This window comes from Cucurbita pepo, chromosome LG03 (assembly GCF_002806865.2).
Source record: "Cucurbita pepo subsp. pepo cultivar mu-cu-16 chromosome LG03, ASM280686v2, whole genome shotgun sequence".
Classification (NCBI taxonomy): Eukaryota; Viridiplantae; Streptophyta; class Magnoliopsida; order Cucurbitales; family Cucurbitaceae; genus Cucurbita; species Cucurbita pepo.
Genome location: NC_036640.1, coordinates 6984055 through 6998360, shown reverse-complemented (window position 1 = coordinate 6998360; position 14306 = coordinate 6984055). Strand labels below are relative to the sequence as shown.

The following is a 14306-nucleotide window of genomic DNA, read 5'->3' as shown; positions in this document are numbered from 1 at the left end:
CCAAGTTATGAAGACAAGAACCCAGAACGAGAATAGAACCAAGTTATGAAACCCAGAACCATAGTAGAACCAAGTTAGGAAGACAAGACCCATAACAAATAGTCGAACCAAGTTATAAGGACAAGAACTCAGAACCACGGTAGAACAAAGTTATGAAAACAAGAACCCTGAACCAATAGTAGAACAAAGTTATGAAGACAAGAAACAAGAATAGAATTGAAAAAAAAGAACCCAAAACAAGAATAGAACCAAGTTACGAAGACAAGAACCCAAAACCACAATAGAACCAAGTTATGAAGACAAGAACCTAGAACCACAATAGAACTAAGAACCATAATAGAACCAAGTTATGAAGACAAGAACTCTGAACCACAACCCAGAACCACAAGTATTAAGAACTTAGAACCACATGTACAAAAAAGAACAAGTCATGAAGATAAAAACTCAGAACCACAGTAGTAAGACCCTTTACCATAAGTATCAAGAACAATGTCAAGAACCATAAGTACAAAGAACCAAGTTATGAAGACGAGAACATGCAAAGGGTTATGAAAACAAGAACCAAGTTGTCTACCCAAGTACTAAGAAGAATCAAGATATGAAGACAAAAACATACCAAAGGTTATAAAGACAACAAGTACTAAGAAGAAATAGAATATGGACCGACATCAAAAATATGAAGACAAGCTCTTGAAGGAACCTTTTGAGAAACTCTAGGCCTCTTGCACCCACTAGACAAATGGTTTATTGAATGTATCATCAATATTAAATTTATTTTCTTTATTAATGAAATCCATGTGCAATTATTATTATTATATATTTTAGATCTAGGCGGCTACAAAGTTTAATTATTCTCAAATTATTTATATAGGGTTTGCGGTAATTACTTCATAGAGGAAAAAAAACAACAATTGAAGTTATTTCTAGTGCAAGTTTTAGTTTGATAATGTCAATTGAGGCATACATCTAAAGTACACAAGTAAAGTAAATATCAACGGTTAAGATTTGGATAGTCATGTCAACTGAAAGTGGGAAACATGAAATGATATTAAAAGCATTATCGTTATAGTTTTAATCGCCTTCATTTTTGCTTTTCTTCTTTTTTTCTTTGTTTCCTAAGATGGTAAGTATAAAGCCTTGGGATGTAATCATGACAATACCTCACAAACTCATGACAATGCCAACCCATAAAAGGACAAGAGTATGATCAAATGTAACTCTTGTGGAAAATATGGGCATTATGCGGTAGAGTGCCGCAACAAGGAGCGCGATGATGAAGCAAACCTCATGTTCACAGATAATGAAAAGCCTGCATTGATGTTGATCCAGAAAATTCTCAACCCTTTGATGCTCAATGAAGAGAAAGTTATGACAAACCCATCTACATATGGAAAAGACCTAGTAGAGATCAACTTGTGGTATTTAGACAATGGAGCGAGCAACCACATGACTTGAAAATACCTAATGGAAACCAACATTTAATATCTAAACAACGGAGCGGGCAACCACGTGACTAGAGAGTTTATTATAATTAAAAATATAGCTTTTTTCGTTTTTTTTTTTTTTTTTAAATATTGTAGGAATGATTTCTAAAACACATTTCATGAATGATTTCTATAAAATAAAATATATTTCAAATGTAATGCTCCAATTTCTAATTAGTAGGAACTTAAGACTTTACAAACCCAAGGCAGAATCATACACTAGACTAAGTACTCTTATATTAGATCTATCAGCTAGTCCATGTGTTTTTTTGCACCTTAAGATTTGAAATTGCATCCAATAAATGCGGACTAACTCTGTTGTCACGTTTGTAACTTGAAATGTTAGTGTCTCGACCAACAAGACATCAAACAAAGCAGGTGGTACGAAGTCATTCAAAGAAAAAAAAAATTCAAGAGAAGAAAGTAAGAAAGACACCAACAAAGAAGACATGAAGAGTCAACGAATCGAGAAGTGGTTTTCAATAGTTCCAAGTAGATTGGAAAAAACTGATCAATACTGCGAACGGCTAGAAGCGTGTCGAGAGACCTGAAGTCAATCTCATCCTACAACGTTGAGTGTGTGAAGAATCCTTTGACAGAGATGTCAACCAATTGAGTGGGGGTGGATGTCACGGTCATAATTGCCCAAAGCATGTTTCTTGTAGACACATGTCGCATGTCTCAACTATGCTAGTCAATGATTTGCAGTCAACGGTCCCATGCCCATTTCAAACTACTTTCATTTTCTTTCATGTTAGATAGGTCTTTACTAGTATTGTTGTGCCAATGCGGGGGTGTATGACCGGTCACCCCGCCAGGGCTAAAATGGCCCAAAATGTACTATATGGGAATGTGACTAAATGTCATTTCTTCATACCTTGGTTATATGCTATCAAAGTCGTTGTTGTTTCTCATGTGCTTTTAGCTTATAACATTGCTTTCTTTAAAGTTGTTTTCAACATATTTCCTCGGTCACGTTTTCTAAAAAAAATTCCCTCAAACGTGACCCGAGGCTCGAGCATACGCGATTATTGTCTATGCAGTCCAAATTTCTCATAGTTGACTTGTTCGCCGGGTTAGAAAAAATGTCGCACATTTGCTATCCCATTGCTGCAAAAGTGCGATTGTGACACTTGACATGCGGGCTGCACATAGGAGTGACGTGGCTAGGAGTTTGGGGTCGAAGTTCATGTCTGTCAAGAATCAATGCACGGGTCATGGCTTTCATTAGGTTGTGGGTCGAATCTTCATTAGGTTGTGGGTCGAATCTTCTGACTATTTACCTGATTTGGGCAAGGAGCATGCGTGTCAGTTGAAAAGGCACTAGCGGGGGTTGGGCCACGAAAGGTTTCTTTACCACATATGGAATTTTGGCTAGTCACGTGCCCTTATCACTCACGGTGTTATAATTAACATTTAAAATATAGCTTCTCTCTTTTTACGTTTTTTTTTAAATATCCACGTGAATGATTTCTTTTTNTCCACCCACTTGGTCTGTCGTTACCTCCGTTTGGCCTGTTGGGGCTTCCATTTCGGTGACCTAGCAACTTATATGTTTTGCCCCCAGTGTTTGGGGCCTGTGTTGTTTTTCTTTGGTAACTTGCCTCGTTCCCATAGTCTAGGAGTCTCTCGGCGCTGGCAATTGCGGTAGCTAGGTCTTGGACCTTTTTCTCGTGTATTTTTGTTTTGGCCCATGGTTGTAACCCATTGATAAAGAAGAACACCTTGCCCTTCTCTGATGTGTCCCTAATATCTAGCATCAGGGTCGAAAATTGTTTGACATAGTCTCTTATGCTTCCAGTTTGCTTTAAGGCTATTAGTTTTTACATTGCTAGATGGTCTACGTTTTCCGGGAGGAATTGGTCCCTCAACTCTATCTTGAGATCTTCCCACAAGCCTATGGTGTACAATCCATTCTCGATGTCTTGTACCTTCAAACGCCACCAAAGTTTGGCGTCGTCTATGAGATACATCGAGGATACTGTCACCTTCATGTCGTCGGTACAAGCTGGCGTGGCTTTGAAGTACTGTTCGACATCAAAAATGAAGTTCTCCAACTCTTTGGCTCTTNAACACACATAGTTGGTTGTGTGGGGGCATTTCGAGAATCGAACTCAAGACCTCTCGCACCCGAAGCAAGAATCATACCACTAGACCAAATGCCCTTTCATGAAAATCTATTATTTTTAGCTCCCACTTGATATGATTTTTTTTATGGGCTAAAAACATTTTATCGAGCTTTTTAGATCATGAACTAATAAAAACAAACAGCCTTACAAAGTCAAACAAACAAGTAAATTTTGGGTGTATCGATTCAATTTTCATTATTTAGCCCTTTTATATTAAGGGGAATTTTGAGAATTGAACTCAAAACCTCTTAAACCCAAAGCAATTTAATTATTTTGAGAATTGAACTCAATTTTGATTATTTAACCTGTTTCCTTTAGTCATTAGAAGATCTCCCTCGACCCAAAACAATTGTGTCTTTCCAGCTTTAGCTAGTTCGATGACGGCTTTGGCTGATGGGTCTTTGTGTAAACNAACTTCAGTTTGTTGGATCCTGTATTAGTTTGCCCAGCCGAGATCTTTTCTTGTATGTCATCGATCGTTGTTCTGAATTCGTACGCTAATCTATTGAACAAACTCATCATTGTATTTTGTAGCACGTCGAACTCTTCGTCACGTCCCTCCTTGTGTGTGACAGAGCTATTGGGGCTACCAGACGGTCTTGGGCTACTCGTAGGAGCAACCTTTTCTTCGAGTGAGATCACTAGAAACATCAGTTTTGCGATTGGCAACCCATCCAGGCGGTTACCCATTGCGTCAATCTCTACGACTTTTCCACTCAATTCTTTCACCTNGCATCGATCCATCGATCTTACTTGAATGAATATGGGCTAACATACACAAGGCCGCATGTTCGCCCTTCTGACTCAGTGTATCGGCTATTGATTACTCTTCCCTGCCTTGTGTTCGAATTTGAAGTCGAATTCCGCCAACGACTCTTGCCACCGGGCTTGTTTTGCCATCAATTTTGGTTGATCGAAGAAGTGGCAGATAGCGCTGTTATCCGTCTTCACTATGAACTGTGATCCCAAGAGATACTATCTCAAGACTCGTAGGCAATGAACTACAGCCAGCATTTCTTTTTCAGAGACAGNGAGAGTAGGTTGTGACCCTCACGCCATGACAAGCAAAGGAGCGCCCCTCAAGAGATGCCCATCCGACCATATGCGGGCCAATATAGAAGAGTGCCATGATGCGATCGAGGAGGACGATGCATCATCCAACACCACCACGCAAAGTGGGCATTGAAGACATGTTGAGACATAAGCAAGACAGAGACATCAGAATAGACATAAAGGACAAGATAGGCTTGTTGAAGGGTCGGGTAGGGCCCCGGGCCTTAACCTCAAAAGTCGGGGTTTCGAAAGGAATTTAGANTTTATTTGACCACGACCAAGGGTGGTCTTTCTTCAGGAGCTCCATCCCAAGTTCCACGTCATAGTCGTCCATGCAAACTACGACAAGGTTCAGCTCTCCTGTCCAAGTCACTAATTTGAAGGGGACTCTTTTGGAAACTCCCACCATAGGCAAGGCTTCGGAGTTGACAGCTTTCATTTTTCCAGGGTCCTTTCCTATGGTGAGTCCCAATCTTCGGGATTCTTGATCGGCGATGAAGTTGTGAGTCGCTCTTGAGTCTATCAAAGTGCTCTTGCTCGGTTGAGAGTTTATTGTCGCATCTACAAACATGAGCCCTTTCTCTATTATCTCCTTCGGTTCGACCTTCCGTTGAAGGGCTGACAAGAATTTGAGCGCGCCCATTCGAGGGTTGTCTTGATCTTCCTTCTTGTCTAGCATAGTCTCGACTCTTGTGTCGTTGCTCTCTTGGATGGACACTTGGAGTGTAGTGAGAGAGGCCCGATGAGGATAGTAGGACACTTTGTGGGGGCCTTTACACAATATGCATTGTATAGGTGTTGTCGGGTGGTTCCTTTAAGGGTAAGGTCCTCGAGATGTCCCCGCTTGGTTGTTCTGAGGAGGTCTATCTGTCCACCCACTTGGTCTGTCGTTACCTCCGTTTGGCCTGTTGGGGCTTCCATTTCGGTGACCTAGCAACTTATATGTTTTGCCCCCAGTGTTTGGGGCCTGTGTTGTTTTTCTTTGGTAACTTGCCTCGTTCCCATAGTCTAGGAGTCTCTCGGCGCTGGCAATTGCGGTAGCTAGGTCTTGGACCTTTTTCTCGTGTATTTTTGTTTTGGCCCATGGTTGTAACCCATTGATAAAGAAGAACACCTTGCCCTTCTCTGATGTGTCCCTAATATCTAGCATCAGGGTCGAAAATTGTCTGACATAGTCTCTTATGCTTCCAGTTTGCTTTAAGGCTATTAGTTTTTACATTGCTAGATGGTCTACGTTTTCCGGGAGGAATTGGTCCCTCAACTCTATCTTGAGATCTTCCCACAAGCCTATGGTGTACAATCCATTCTCGATGTCTTGTACCTTCAAACGCCACCAAAGTTTGGCGTCGTCTATGAGATACATCGAGGATACTGTCACCTTCATGTCGTCGGTACAAGCTGGCGTGGCTTTGTGGACGGACAATGCACGACACCGTATGACACCTCACGAAAATCATGTCTACTCCTGGTAGAATGAAAATGGCTCAAAATGTACTATAGGGGGTACCATGGTGTTAGCTCTCCACCACCCCTGGGTCCTGTGGCCTAAGTGAGATACCCTGAGGCACATACGTGTGTCACAGTGTGGGCGAGCGTGCCGAGACGAGTGTCTCAGGCGACTTCCTTTGAAATGGGTTTTTGAAGGACAGTACCGGACGACAGGGGTGTGCCGGTATTGCGCCCTATCCCGCGTGTTGNGTTTTGCCCCCAGTGTTTGGGGCCTGTGTTGTTTTTCTTTGGTAACTTGCCTCGTTCCCATAGTCTAGGAGTCTCTCGGCGCTGGCAATTGCGGTAGCTAGGTCTTGGACCTTTTTCTCGTGTATTTTTGTTTTGGCCCATGGTTGTAACCCATTGATAAAGAAGAACACCTTGCNAGTTCCGATGAGATGAACGACACGCGGGCCCATTCTCGATGGCATGACCGAATGAGTTATGATGGCCGACAATACCCCGACACTTGGGATGGCATCAAGAAATATGGACCCTATCGATGGGAATCGAGATGGCAAGATGAGATGCGACGTTGTATTGAGAGACTTTGGCCCGAGCAGAGGCAAGGTCGAGCCGAATGAGTTGGCGTAGCGTAGAGGCAAGTCGGATGTGTAACAGACAATTGAACATGCACGCACAGGTGGCGTGTGTGGTTGGACAAGCTTGGATTCCGCACAAGCGATGTTCGATTGGCGAAGACAAACCTCGCCTAAGGTCCGACGAAGCCACAAAGCCGGGGCGAAAAATATATATGGGGCTTAATTCCCCTTAAGGCTAGTCGTGAGCGTGTATAGGTCACGACGCCGCAAGTTCAAGAATGTAGGACCGTGACAGTTGGTATCAGAGCCACACTTTGTGTGTCTTGTCGGGCAAGACAAGTCAAGTGAAATGAACCCAAGAGTTGATCAAAGACCTTGCAAGTGTGTCAAGAGTGCCGAAGTGGGCAGGACAGTTGCGGTCAGAATTATAATCAGTTGGGGGTTGAAGCCAAGACTACCCAAAGTTCACTAGTGTCGTGTGTCGACACCTCAATATGGGGAGATCTACCCGTCAAGCAAAACTAAGCTCACCTGACAAGAGCTTGCAGTTCCAAAGTAAGACAAGACAGATGACATAGAAAGCACCATGACGGTGCCTCCCAAAGAACCATTCACATTAGAGGAGTAGTGTCAGTGGTTGCAAACAGAGAAGCCGAGAGTCGAGAAAAGACAAGCGTCGGCCAAGTGCAAAAGTTGTACACAATGTAAGTCCTTATGGAGGGACGACCTTGCTGCAAAGAGGTAGCTGAGTTCGAGCTGGGGAGAGGAACATCAATAAGTCTCTCACCCCGTAAAGGTGCTCAGACATACGAGCACACGTGTATTCCTTGAGCCACCACCTTGTGACTAAGGTGGATGACTCCACAAACAGATGTCAAGACCAATATCCGCTCGAGAAGTGAGCATCAAGCTAGAAGTTCAAGTACAACAGTAGTCACACGAAGGTGGCAAAGTACAAAGAGTTGGCCGAAAGACAGCACCAACAACTGAAGAGACTGTCAAAGAATTTGACTTTGCTCAATAGGAGAAGTGTTTGCGACCAAAGAGTGTTGCGGCTAGGCTTGCGGGTCCCACCCCGAGGGGTGCACTAGTTCACAGGAGAAGTGGTTGCGACCAAAGAGTGTCGCGGCTGGACTTGCTAGCCCCACCCCGAGGGGTGCACTAGTTTATGTGATCCACAGAGGATACACACACAGGGGCCAAGTTGGCCACAATAGGGCAAAAGTGCCCTTCTAAGTCCATAGTCGTCTGGGGAGTGCTNGACTTCCTTTGAAATGGGTTTTTGAAGGACAGTACCGGACGACACGGGTGTGCCGGTATTGCACCCTATCCCGCGTGTTANGGCAAACGCTGAAGAGTCACGTCTACGTTGCGAGTCTCGGTGGTCGAGTCCAAGGTGGGCGAACAATAGAAATAGGTTCGAAGGGGGATAGCCGTAGATAAAGGAACAAGCCAAAGTGAGGCAAGTTCACCCAACAACTGACCAAGTCAAGAGTCAGAAGCATCCACTCGAACTTGTCCCAAGTTGGCACAAGACGTCAGCAAGAAGAGCATTATGACAAAAGATCGTCAGGTGCTCGACAATAGTATACTTTTCTGAAGCACAACCAAATCCAGCGAGTCGAGTCGCCAATAGACAAAGAGTTGGATCGTCATAGGGACGATGCCGAGATTGAGTGGGGGAGAATTTCACAATAGGTAGGGCGAATGCGCCCGAGAAAGTCATCGAGGACGATGACTAAATTAAGTGGGGGAGAATGTCACAATCTGCAATATGATTGTGACTCGANCGGCGTGTGTGGTTGGACAAGCTTGGATTCCGCACAAGCGATGTTCGATTGGCGAAGACAAACCTCGCCTAAGGTCCGACGAAGCCACAAAGCCGGGGCGAAAAATATATATGGGGCTTAATTCCCCTTAAGGCTAGTCGTGAGCGTGTATAGGTCACGACGCCGCAAGTTCAAGAATGTAGGACCGTGACAGTTGGTATCAGAGCCACACTTTGTGTGTCTTGTCGGGCAAGACAAGTCAAGTGAAATGAACCCAAGAGTTGATCAAAGACCTTGCAAGTGTGTCAAGAGTGCCGAAGTGGGCAGGACAGTTGCGGTCAGAATTATAATCAGTTGGGGGTTGAAGCCAAGACTACCCAAAGTTCACTAGTGTCGTGTGTCGACACCTCAATATGGGGAGATCTACCCGTCAAGCAAAACTAAGCTCACCTGACAAGAGCTTGCAGTTCCAAAGTAAGACAAGACAGATGACATAGAAAGCACCATGACGGTGCCTCCCAAAGAACCATTCACATTAGAGGAGTAGTGTCAGTGGTTGCAAACAGAGAAGCCGAGAGTCGAGAAAAGACAAGCGTCGGCCAAGTGCAAAAGTTGTACACAATGTAAGTCCTTATGGAGGGACGACCTTGCTGCAAAGAGGTAGCTGAGTTCGAGCTGGGGAGAGGAACATCAATAAGTCTCTCACCCCGTAAAGGTGCTCAGACATACGAGCACACGTGTATTCCTTGAGCCACCACCTTGTGACTAAGGTGGATGACTCCACAAACAGATGTCAAGACCAATATCCGCTCGAGAAGTGAGCATCAAGCTAGAAGTTCAAGTACAACAGTAGTCACACGAAGGTGGCAAAGTACAAAGAGTTGGCCGAAAGACAGCACCAACAACTGAAGAGACTGTCAAAGAATTTGACTTTGCTCAATAGGAGAAGTGTTTGCGACCAAAGAGTGTTGCGGCTAGGCTTGCGGGTCCCACCCCGAGGGGTGCACTAGTTCACAGGAGAAGTGGTTGCGACCAAAGAGTGTCGCGGCTGGACTTGCTAGCCCCACCCCGAGGGGTGCACTAGTTTATGTGATCCACAGAGGATACACACACAGGGGCCAAGTTGGCCACAATAGGGCAAAAGTGCCCTTCTAAGTCCATAGTCGTCTGGGGAGTGCTTGCAAAGAGAGTCAGCCTCACCCACAACTATGGCAAACGCTGAAGAGTCACGTCTACGTTGCGAGTCTCGGTGGTCGAGTCCAAGGTGGGCGAACAATAGAAATAGGTTCGAAGGGGGATAGCCGTAGATAAAGGAACAAGCCAAAGTGAGGCAAGTTCACCCAACAACTGACCAAGTCAAGAGTCAGAAGCATCCACTCGAACTTGTCCCAAGTTGGCACAAGACGTCAGCAAGAAGAGCATTATGACAAAAGATCGTCAGGTGCTCGACAATAGTATACTTTTCTGAAGCACAACCAAATCCAGCGAGTCGAGTCGCCAATAGACAAAGAGTTGGATCGTCATAGGGACGATGCCGAGATTGAGTGGGGGAGAATTTCACAATAGGTAGGGCGAATGCGCCCGAGAAAGTCATCGAGGACGATGACTAAATTAAGTGGGGGAGAATGTCACAATCTGCAATATGATTGTGACTCGAGTAAGTCATCGAGGACGATGACTAAGTTAAGTGGGAGAGAATGTCACAACCATACTATGAAGAGAGTAGGTTGTGACCCTCACGCCATGACAAGCAAAGGGGCGCCCTCAAGAGATGCCCATCCGGCCATATGCAGGCCAATATAGAAGAGTGCCATGATGCGATCGAGGAGGACGATGCATCATCTAACACACCACCACGCAAAGTGGGCATTGAAGACATGTTGAGACATAAGCAAGACAGAGACATCAGAATAGACATGAAGGACAAGATAGGCTTGTTGAAGGGCCAGGTAGGGCCCCGGGGCTTAACCTCAAAAGTCGGGGTTTCTGTTGGAATTTGGACATGCGGTTCAGGAGTTAAGTTCGTCCATATGAAATATGAATGCTCGCCAAGTTTGGTGTCAATCGGACATTGGACGGACAATGCACGACACCGTATGACACCTCACCAAAATCATGTCTACACCTTGTAGAATGAAAATGGCTCAAAATGTACTATAGGGGTACCATGGTGTTAGCTCTCCACCACCCCTGGGTCCTGTGGCCTAAGTGAGCTACCCTGTGGCACATACGTATGTCATAGTGTGGGCGAGCGTGCCGAGACGAGTGTCTCGGGTGACTTCCTTTGAAATGAGTTTTTGAAGGACAGTACCGGACGGCACGGGTGTGCCGGTATTGCGCCCTAGCCCAGGTGTTAGAGGTTGCTACATACACCCGCTATCTGGTACGGTATCCGTAAATGACTTGGCATGGGCACAGGAGGGCCTATGCCTCGATAGAACTCAGATGGATGGATGTTCGGAAAGTCCCAATGAGATGAAAGACATGCGGGCCCATTCTCGATGGCATGACCGAATGAGTTATGATGGCCGACGACACCCTGAGACTTGGGATGGCGTCAAGACATATGGACCCTGTCGATAGGGATGGCGTCAAGACATATGGACCCTGTCGATAGGGATCGAGATGGCAAGATGAGATGCGACGTTGTATTGAGAGACTTTGGCCCGAACAGAGACAAGGTCAAGCATAATGAGTTGGCCTAGCGTAGAGGCAAGTCGGATGTGTCGCAGACAATTGAACATGCACGCACAGCGTGTGTGGTTGGACAAGCTTGGATTCCGCACAGCGATGTTCGATTGGCGAAGACAAACCTTGCCTAAGGTCCGACGAAGCCACAAAGTGTGGGCGAAAAATATATATGGGGCTTAATTCCCCTTAAGGCTAGTCATGAGCATGTATAGGTCACGACGTCGCACGTTTAAGAATGTAGAACAAAGACATGCGACACTCAATTTCCAACGACAAGTGAGCTAAGCCAATTCGTTCTTGCGTCGCTTACGGCCAAGTGACGTATGCTCGAGCCTCTGGCCTCAATTTTAGCTGGTTGTGTGGGGGCATTTCGAGAATCGAACTCGAGACCTCTCGCACCCGAAGCGAGAATCATACCACTAGACCAAATGCCCTTTCATGAAGACCTATTATTTTTAGCTCCCACTTGAACTAATAAAAACATTTACAAAGTCAAACAAACAAGTAAATTTTGGGTGGATCGATTCAATTTTAATTATTTAGCCATTTTGTATTAAGGGGAATTTTGAGAATTGAACTCAAAATCTCTTAAATCGAAAGTAAGAATTATACCACTAGACCAAATGTCCTTGTATTGGTTCTATCATTTTTAGTTGCTAGTCCATGTATTTTCTGCCCCTCAAGATTTGTAATTGTTCCTGTGAATGTGGACTAACTCTGTTGTCCACATTTGTAACTTGAAAGGTTACTCTCTCGACTAACAAAACATCAAGCAGAAGCAGATGGTACAACATCATTCAAAGAAGAAAAATTTTCAAACGAAGAAAGTAAGAAAGACACCAACAAAGAAAACATGAAGAGTCAACGAATCGAGAAGTGGTTTTCAATAGTTCCTAGTAGAATGGAAAAAACTCATCAATACTGAGATCGACAGAAAGTGCGTCAAGAGACCTGAAGTCAATCTCATCCTACAACGCTGAGTTTGTGAAAAATTGTTTGATAGAGATGTCAACCAATTGAATGGGAGTGGATGTCACGATCATGATTGCCCAAGGCGTGTTTCCTGTAGTCGCATGTCGCTTGTCTCACCCATGCTTGTCAACGATTTGTAGTCATTGGCCGCATGCCCGTTTCAAACCCCTTTTATTTTCTTTCATGTTAGATAGGTCTTTACTATTATTGTTGTGTCAATACGGGGGTGTATGGATCGGTCACCCCACAATGGCTAAAATGCCCAAAATGTACTATAGGGGAATATGACTAGTTGTCAATTCTTCATACCTTGGTTATATGCTATCAAAGTCGTCGTTGTTGCTCATTCGCTTTTAGCTTATAACATTACTTTCTTTAAAATTCTTTTCAACATATTTCCTCGCTTACATTTTCTAAAACATTTATCTCAAACGTGACCCCGAGGCTCGAGCATACGCGATTATTGTTTGTGCAGTCCAAATTTCGCTCAGTTGACTTATTCGCGGGTTAGAAAAAATGTTGCACATTCGCTATCCCGTTGCTGCAAAAGTGAAAATGCGGCACGCGTCATGGGCCAAATCTTCTGACTATTTACGTGATCTGGGCATGAAGCGTGCGTGTAGGTTGAAAAGGCACTGGGCTAGACGCGGGTGTCGAATGATGGTTGGACCACGGAAGGTTTTTTACCACAAATGGAATTTGGGCTAGTAAATTAGTTGTGGGGGCAAGTTGTGGGGGCATTTCGAGAATCGAACTCGAGACCTCTCGCACCCGAAGCGAGAATCATACCACTAGACCAAATGCCCTTGCAACAGATCAATCATTTTTAGTTGCTAGTCCATGTGTTTTCTGCTACTCAAAATTTGAAATTTATCCACGTGTTCACCTACATTAATAGAAATAGGTCGTTGTTAAAAAGGGACAAAGCAAGCTTACTATTACGAGTATAATGAGCTAGTGTTTGTGGCTATAGGTATATAAAAGGGGCATTCTGAGAATTGAGAGTATAATGAACTAGTGTTTGTGGCTATAAGTATATAAAAGGGGCATTTTGAGAATTGAACTCAAGACCTCTCGTGGATTTACCATTTTTCGTTGAAAGTCCACGTGCTTTATGCACTTCAAGATTTGAAATTTATCTATTTGTTGCAACATTATTATATCACAATCCATATATTTCTTTTATCTTTATATTAGTTTAGGGTCCTCTAACTTCATCAAGGTTAAGTCTATTTCAATTAAAATATTTCTATAATATTGTTTTATTTTTGTTTATATAGTATCTTTAAACTCATCATTTTTATTATTTTTTAAATTTCATGATCTATGTATTTTTTTTTACTTTAACCAATTCTCGACAAATGTCCATATTTTAGTTGAGATATTTTAGTTGTTTTTAGTTTTATTATAATGTTGAACTATGTTAATATGTTACCATTTTCGCTCGTTTTTTATTGATTTTTTTTTTTGGTAAATAATTATAGATTAATTTGTGAACTTTTAATTATCCTTTATCTAATATTGTATCCCAATAATTATAAATTGTGGATAAATAATTTTTTTTATCAATCCAACCAATTCGAACTTTTGGGTTGGGTAAAAAAAATCCCTCAACCCAACCCAACCCGAACCACGTACACCTCTACCACTTATTCTCTAATAAACAATTTGTTTATGATCCAATCATAAACCAAGTCTCTCTAGGGCCAATGAGAGGGTGGGTCCCATTGTTAGTTAATAGAACAACTATCTATTTTTCTTATATAGAAAGGAGTAAATTTCATCTCATGATATTATGTTCCCAACTCCCTATTTGATCAATTTCCAAAACAGTAGACATATTGAATCGGGCCGAAGGAGTCATTCTCACCCATGCAAATGAAAGGACAAATCCTCACACGCACGAGTTCATAACTAATTCAGGATTAAAATCAAGTTGCATATGATCATCTCATGGAATACTAATCTTCTCAATTAATAGATTTATCATCTCATGGAATACTAATCTTCTCGATTAATAGATTTATAAGAAGAGATTAAATATTTCTTAGCTCAGTTTTAGACAAATTCATTGTATATGATATCCCACTTGAATGATTTAGATTGTAACAATTACAAAGTGGGTTGTATCAATACTGTTGTCAGAATAAGACATCCAATTTTATCCATATATTCGAC

At 43.1% G+C, this 14306-nt stretch overlaps 3 non-coding genes across 3 annotated transcripts; all 3 read right to left on the bottom strand.

The window, feature by feature from the left end:
- Positions 1-3577: 3577 nt before the first annotated feature.
- On the bottom strand, positions 3578-3649 carry TRNAP-CGG. Its single transcript has one exon. It is a non-coding gene; the product is annotated as a tRNA-Pro (tRNA).
- A 7869-nt stretch (positions 3650-11518) lies between these two features.
- TRNAP-CGG lies at positions 11519-11590 on the bottom strand. Its single transcript has one exon. It is a non-coding gene; the product is annotated as a tRNA-Pro (tRNA).
- A 1272-nt stretch (positions 11591-12862) lies between these two features.
- On the bottom strand, positions 12863-12934 carry TRNAP-CGG. Its single transcript has one exon. It is a non-coding gene; the product is annotated as a tRNA-Pro (tRNA).
- Between the last annotated feature and the right edge of the window lie 1372 nt (positions 12935-14306).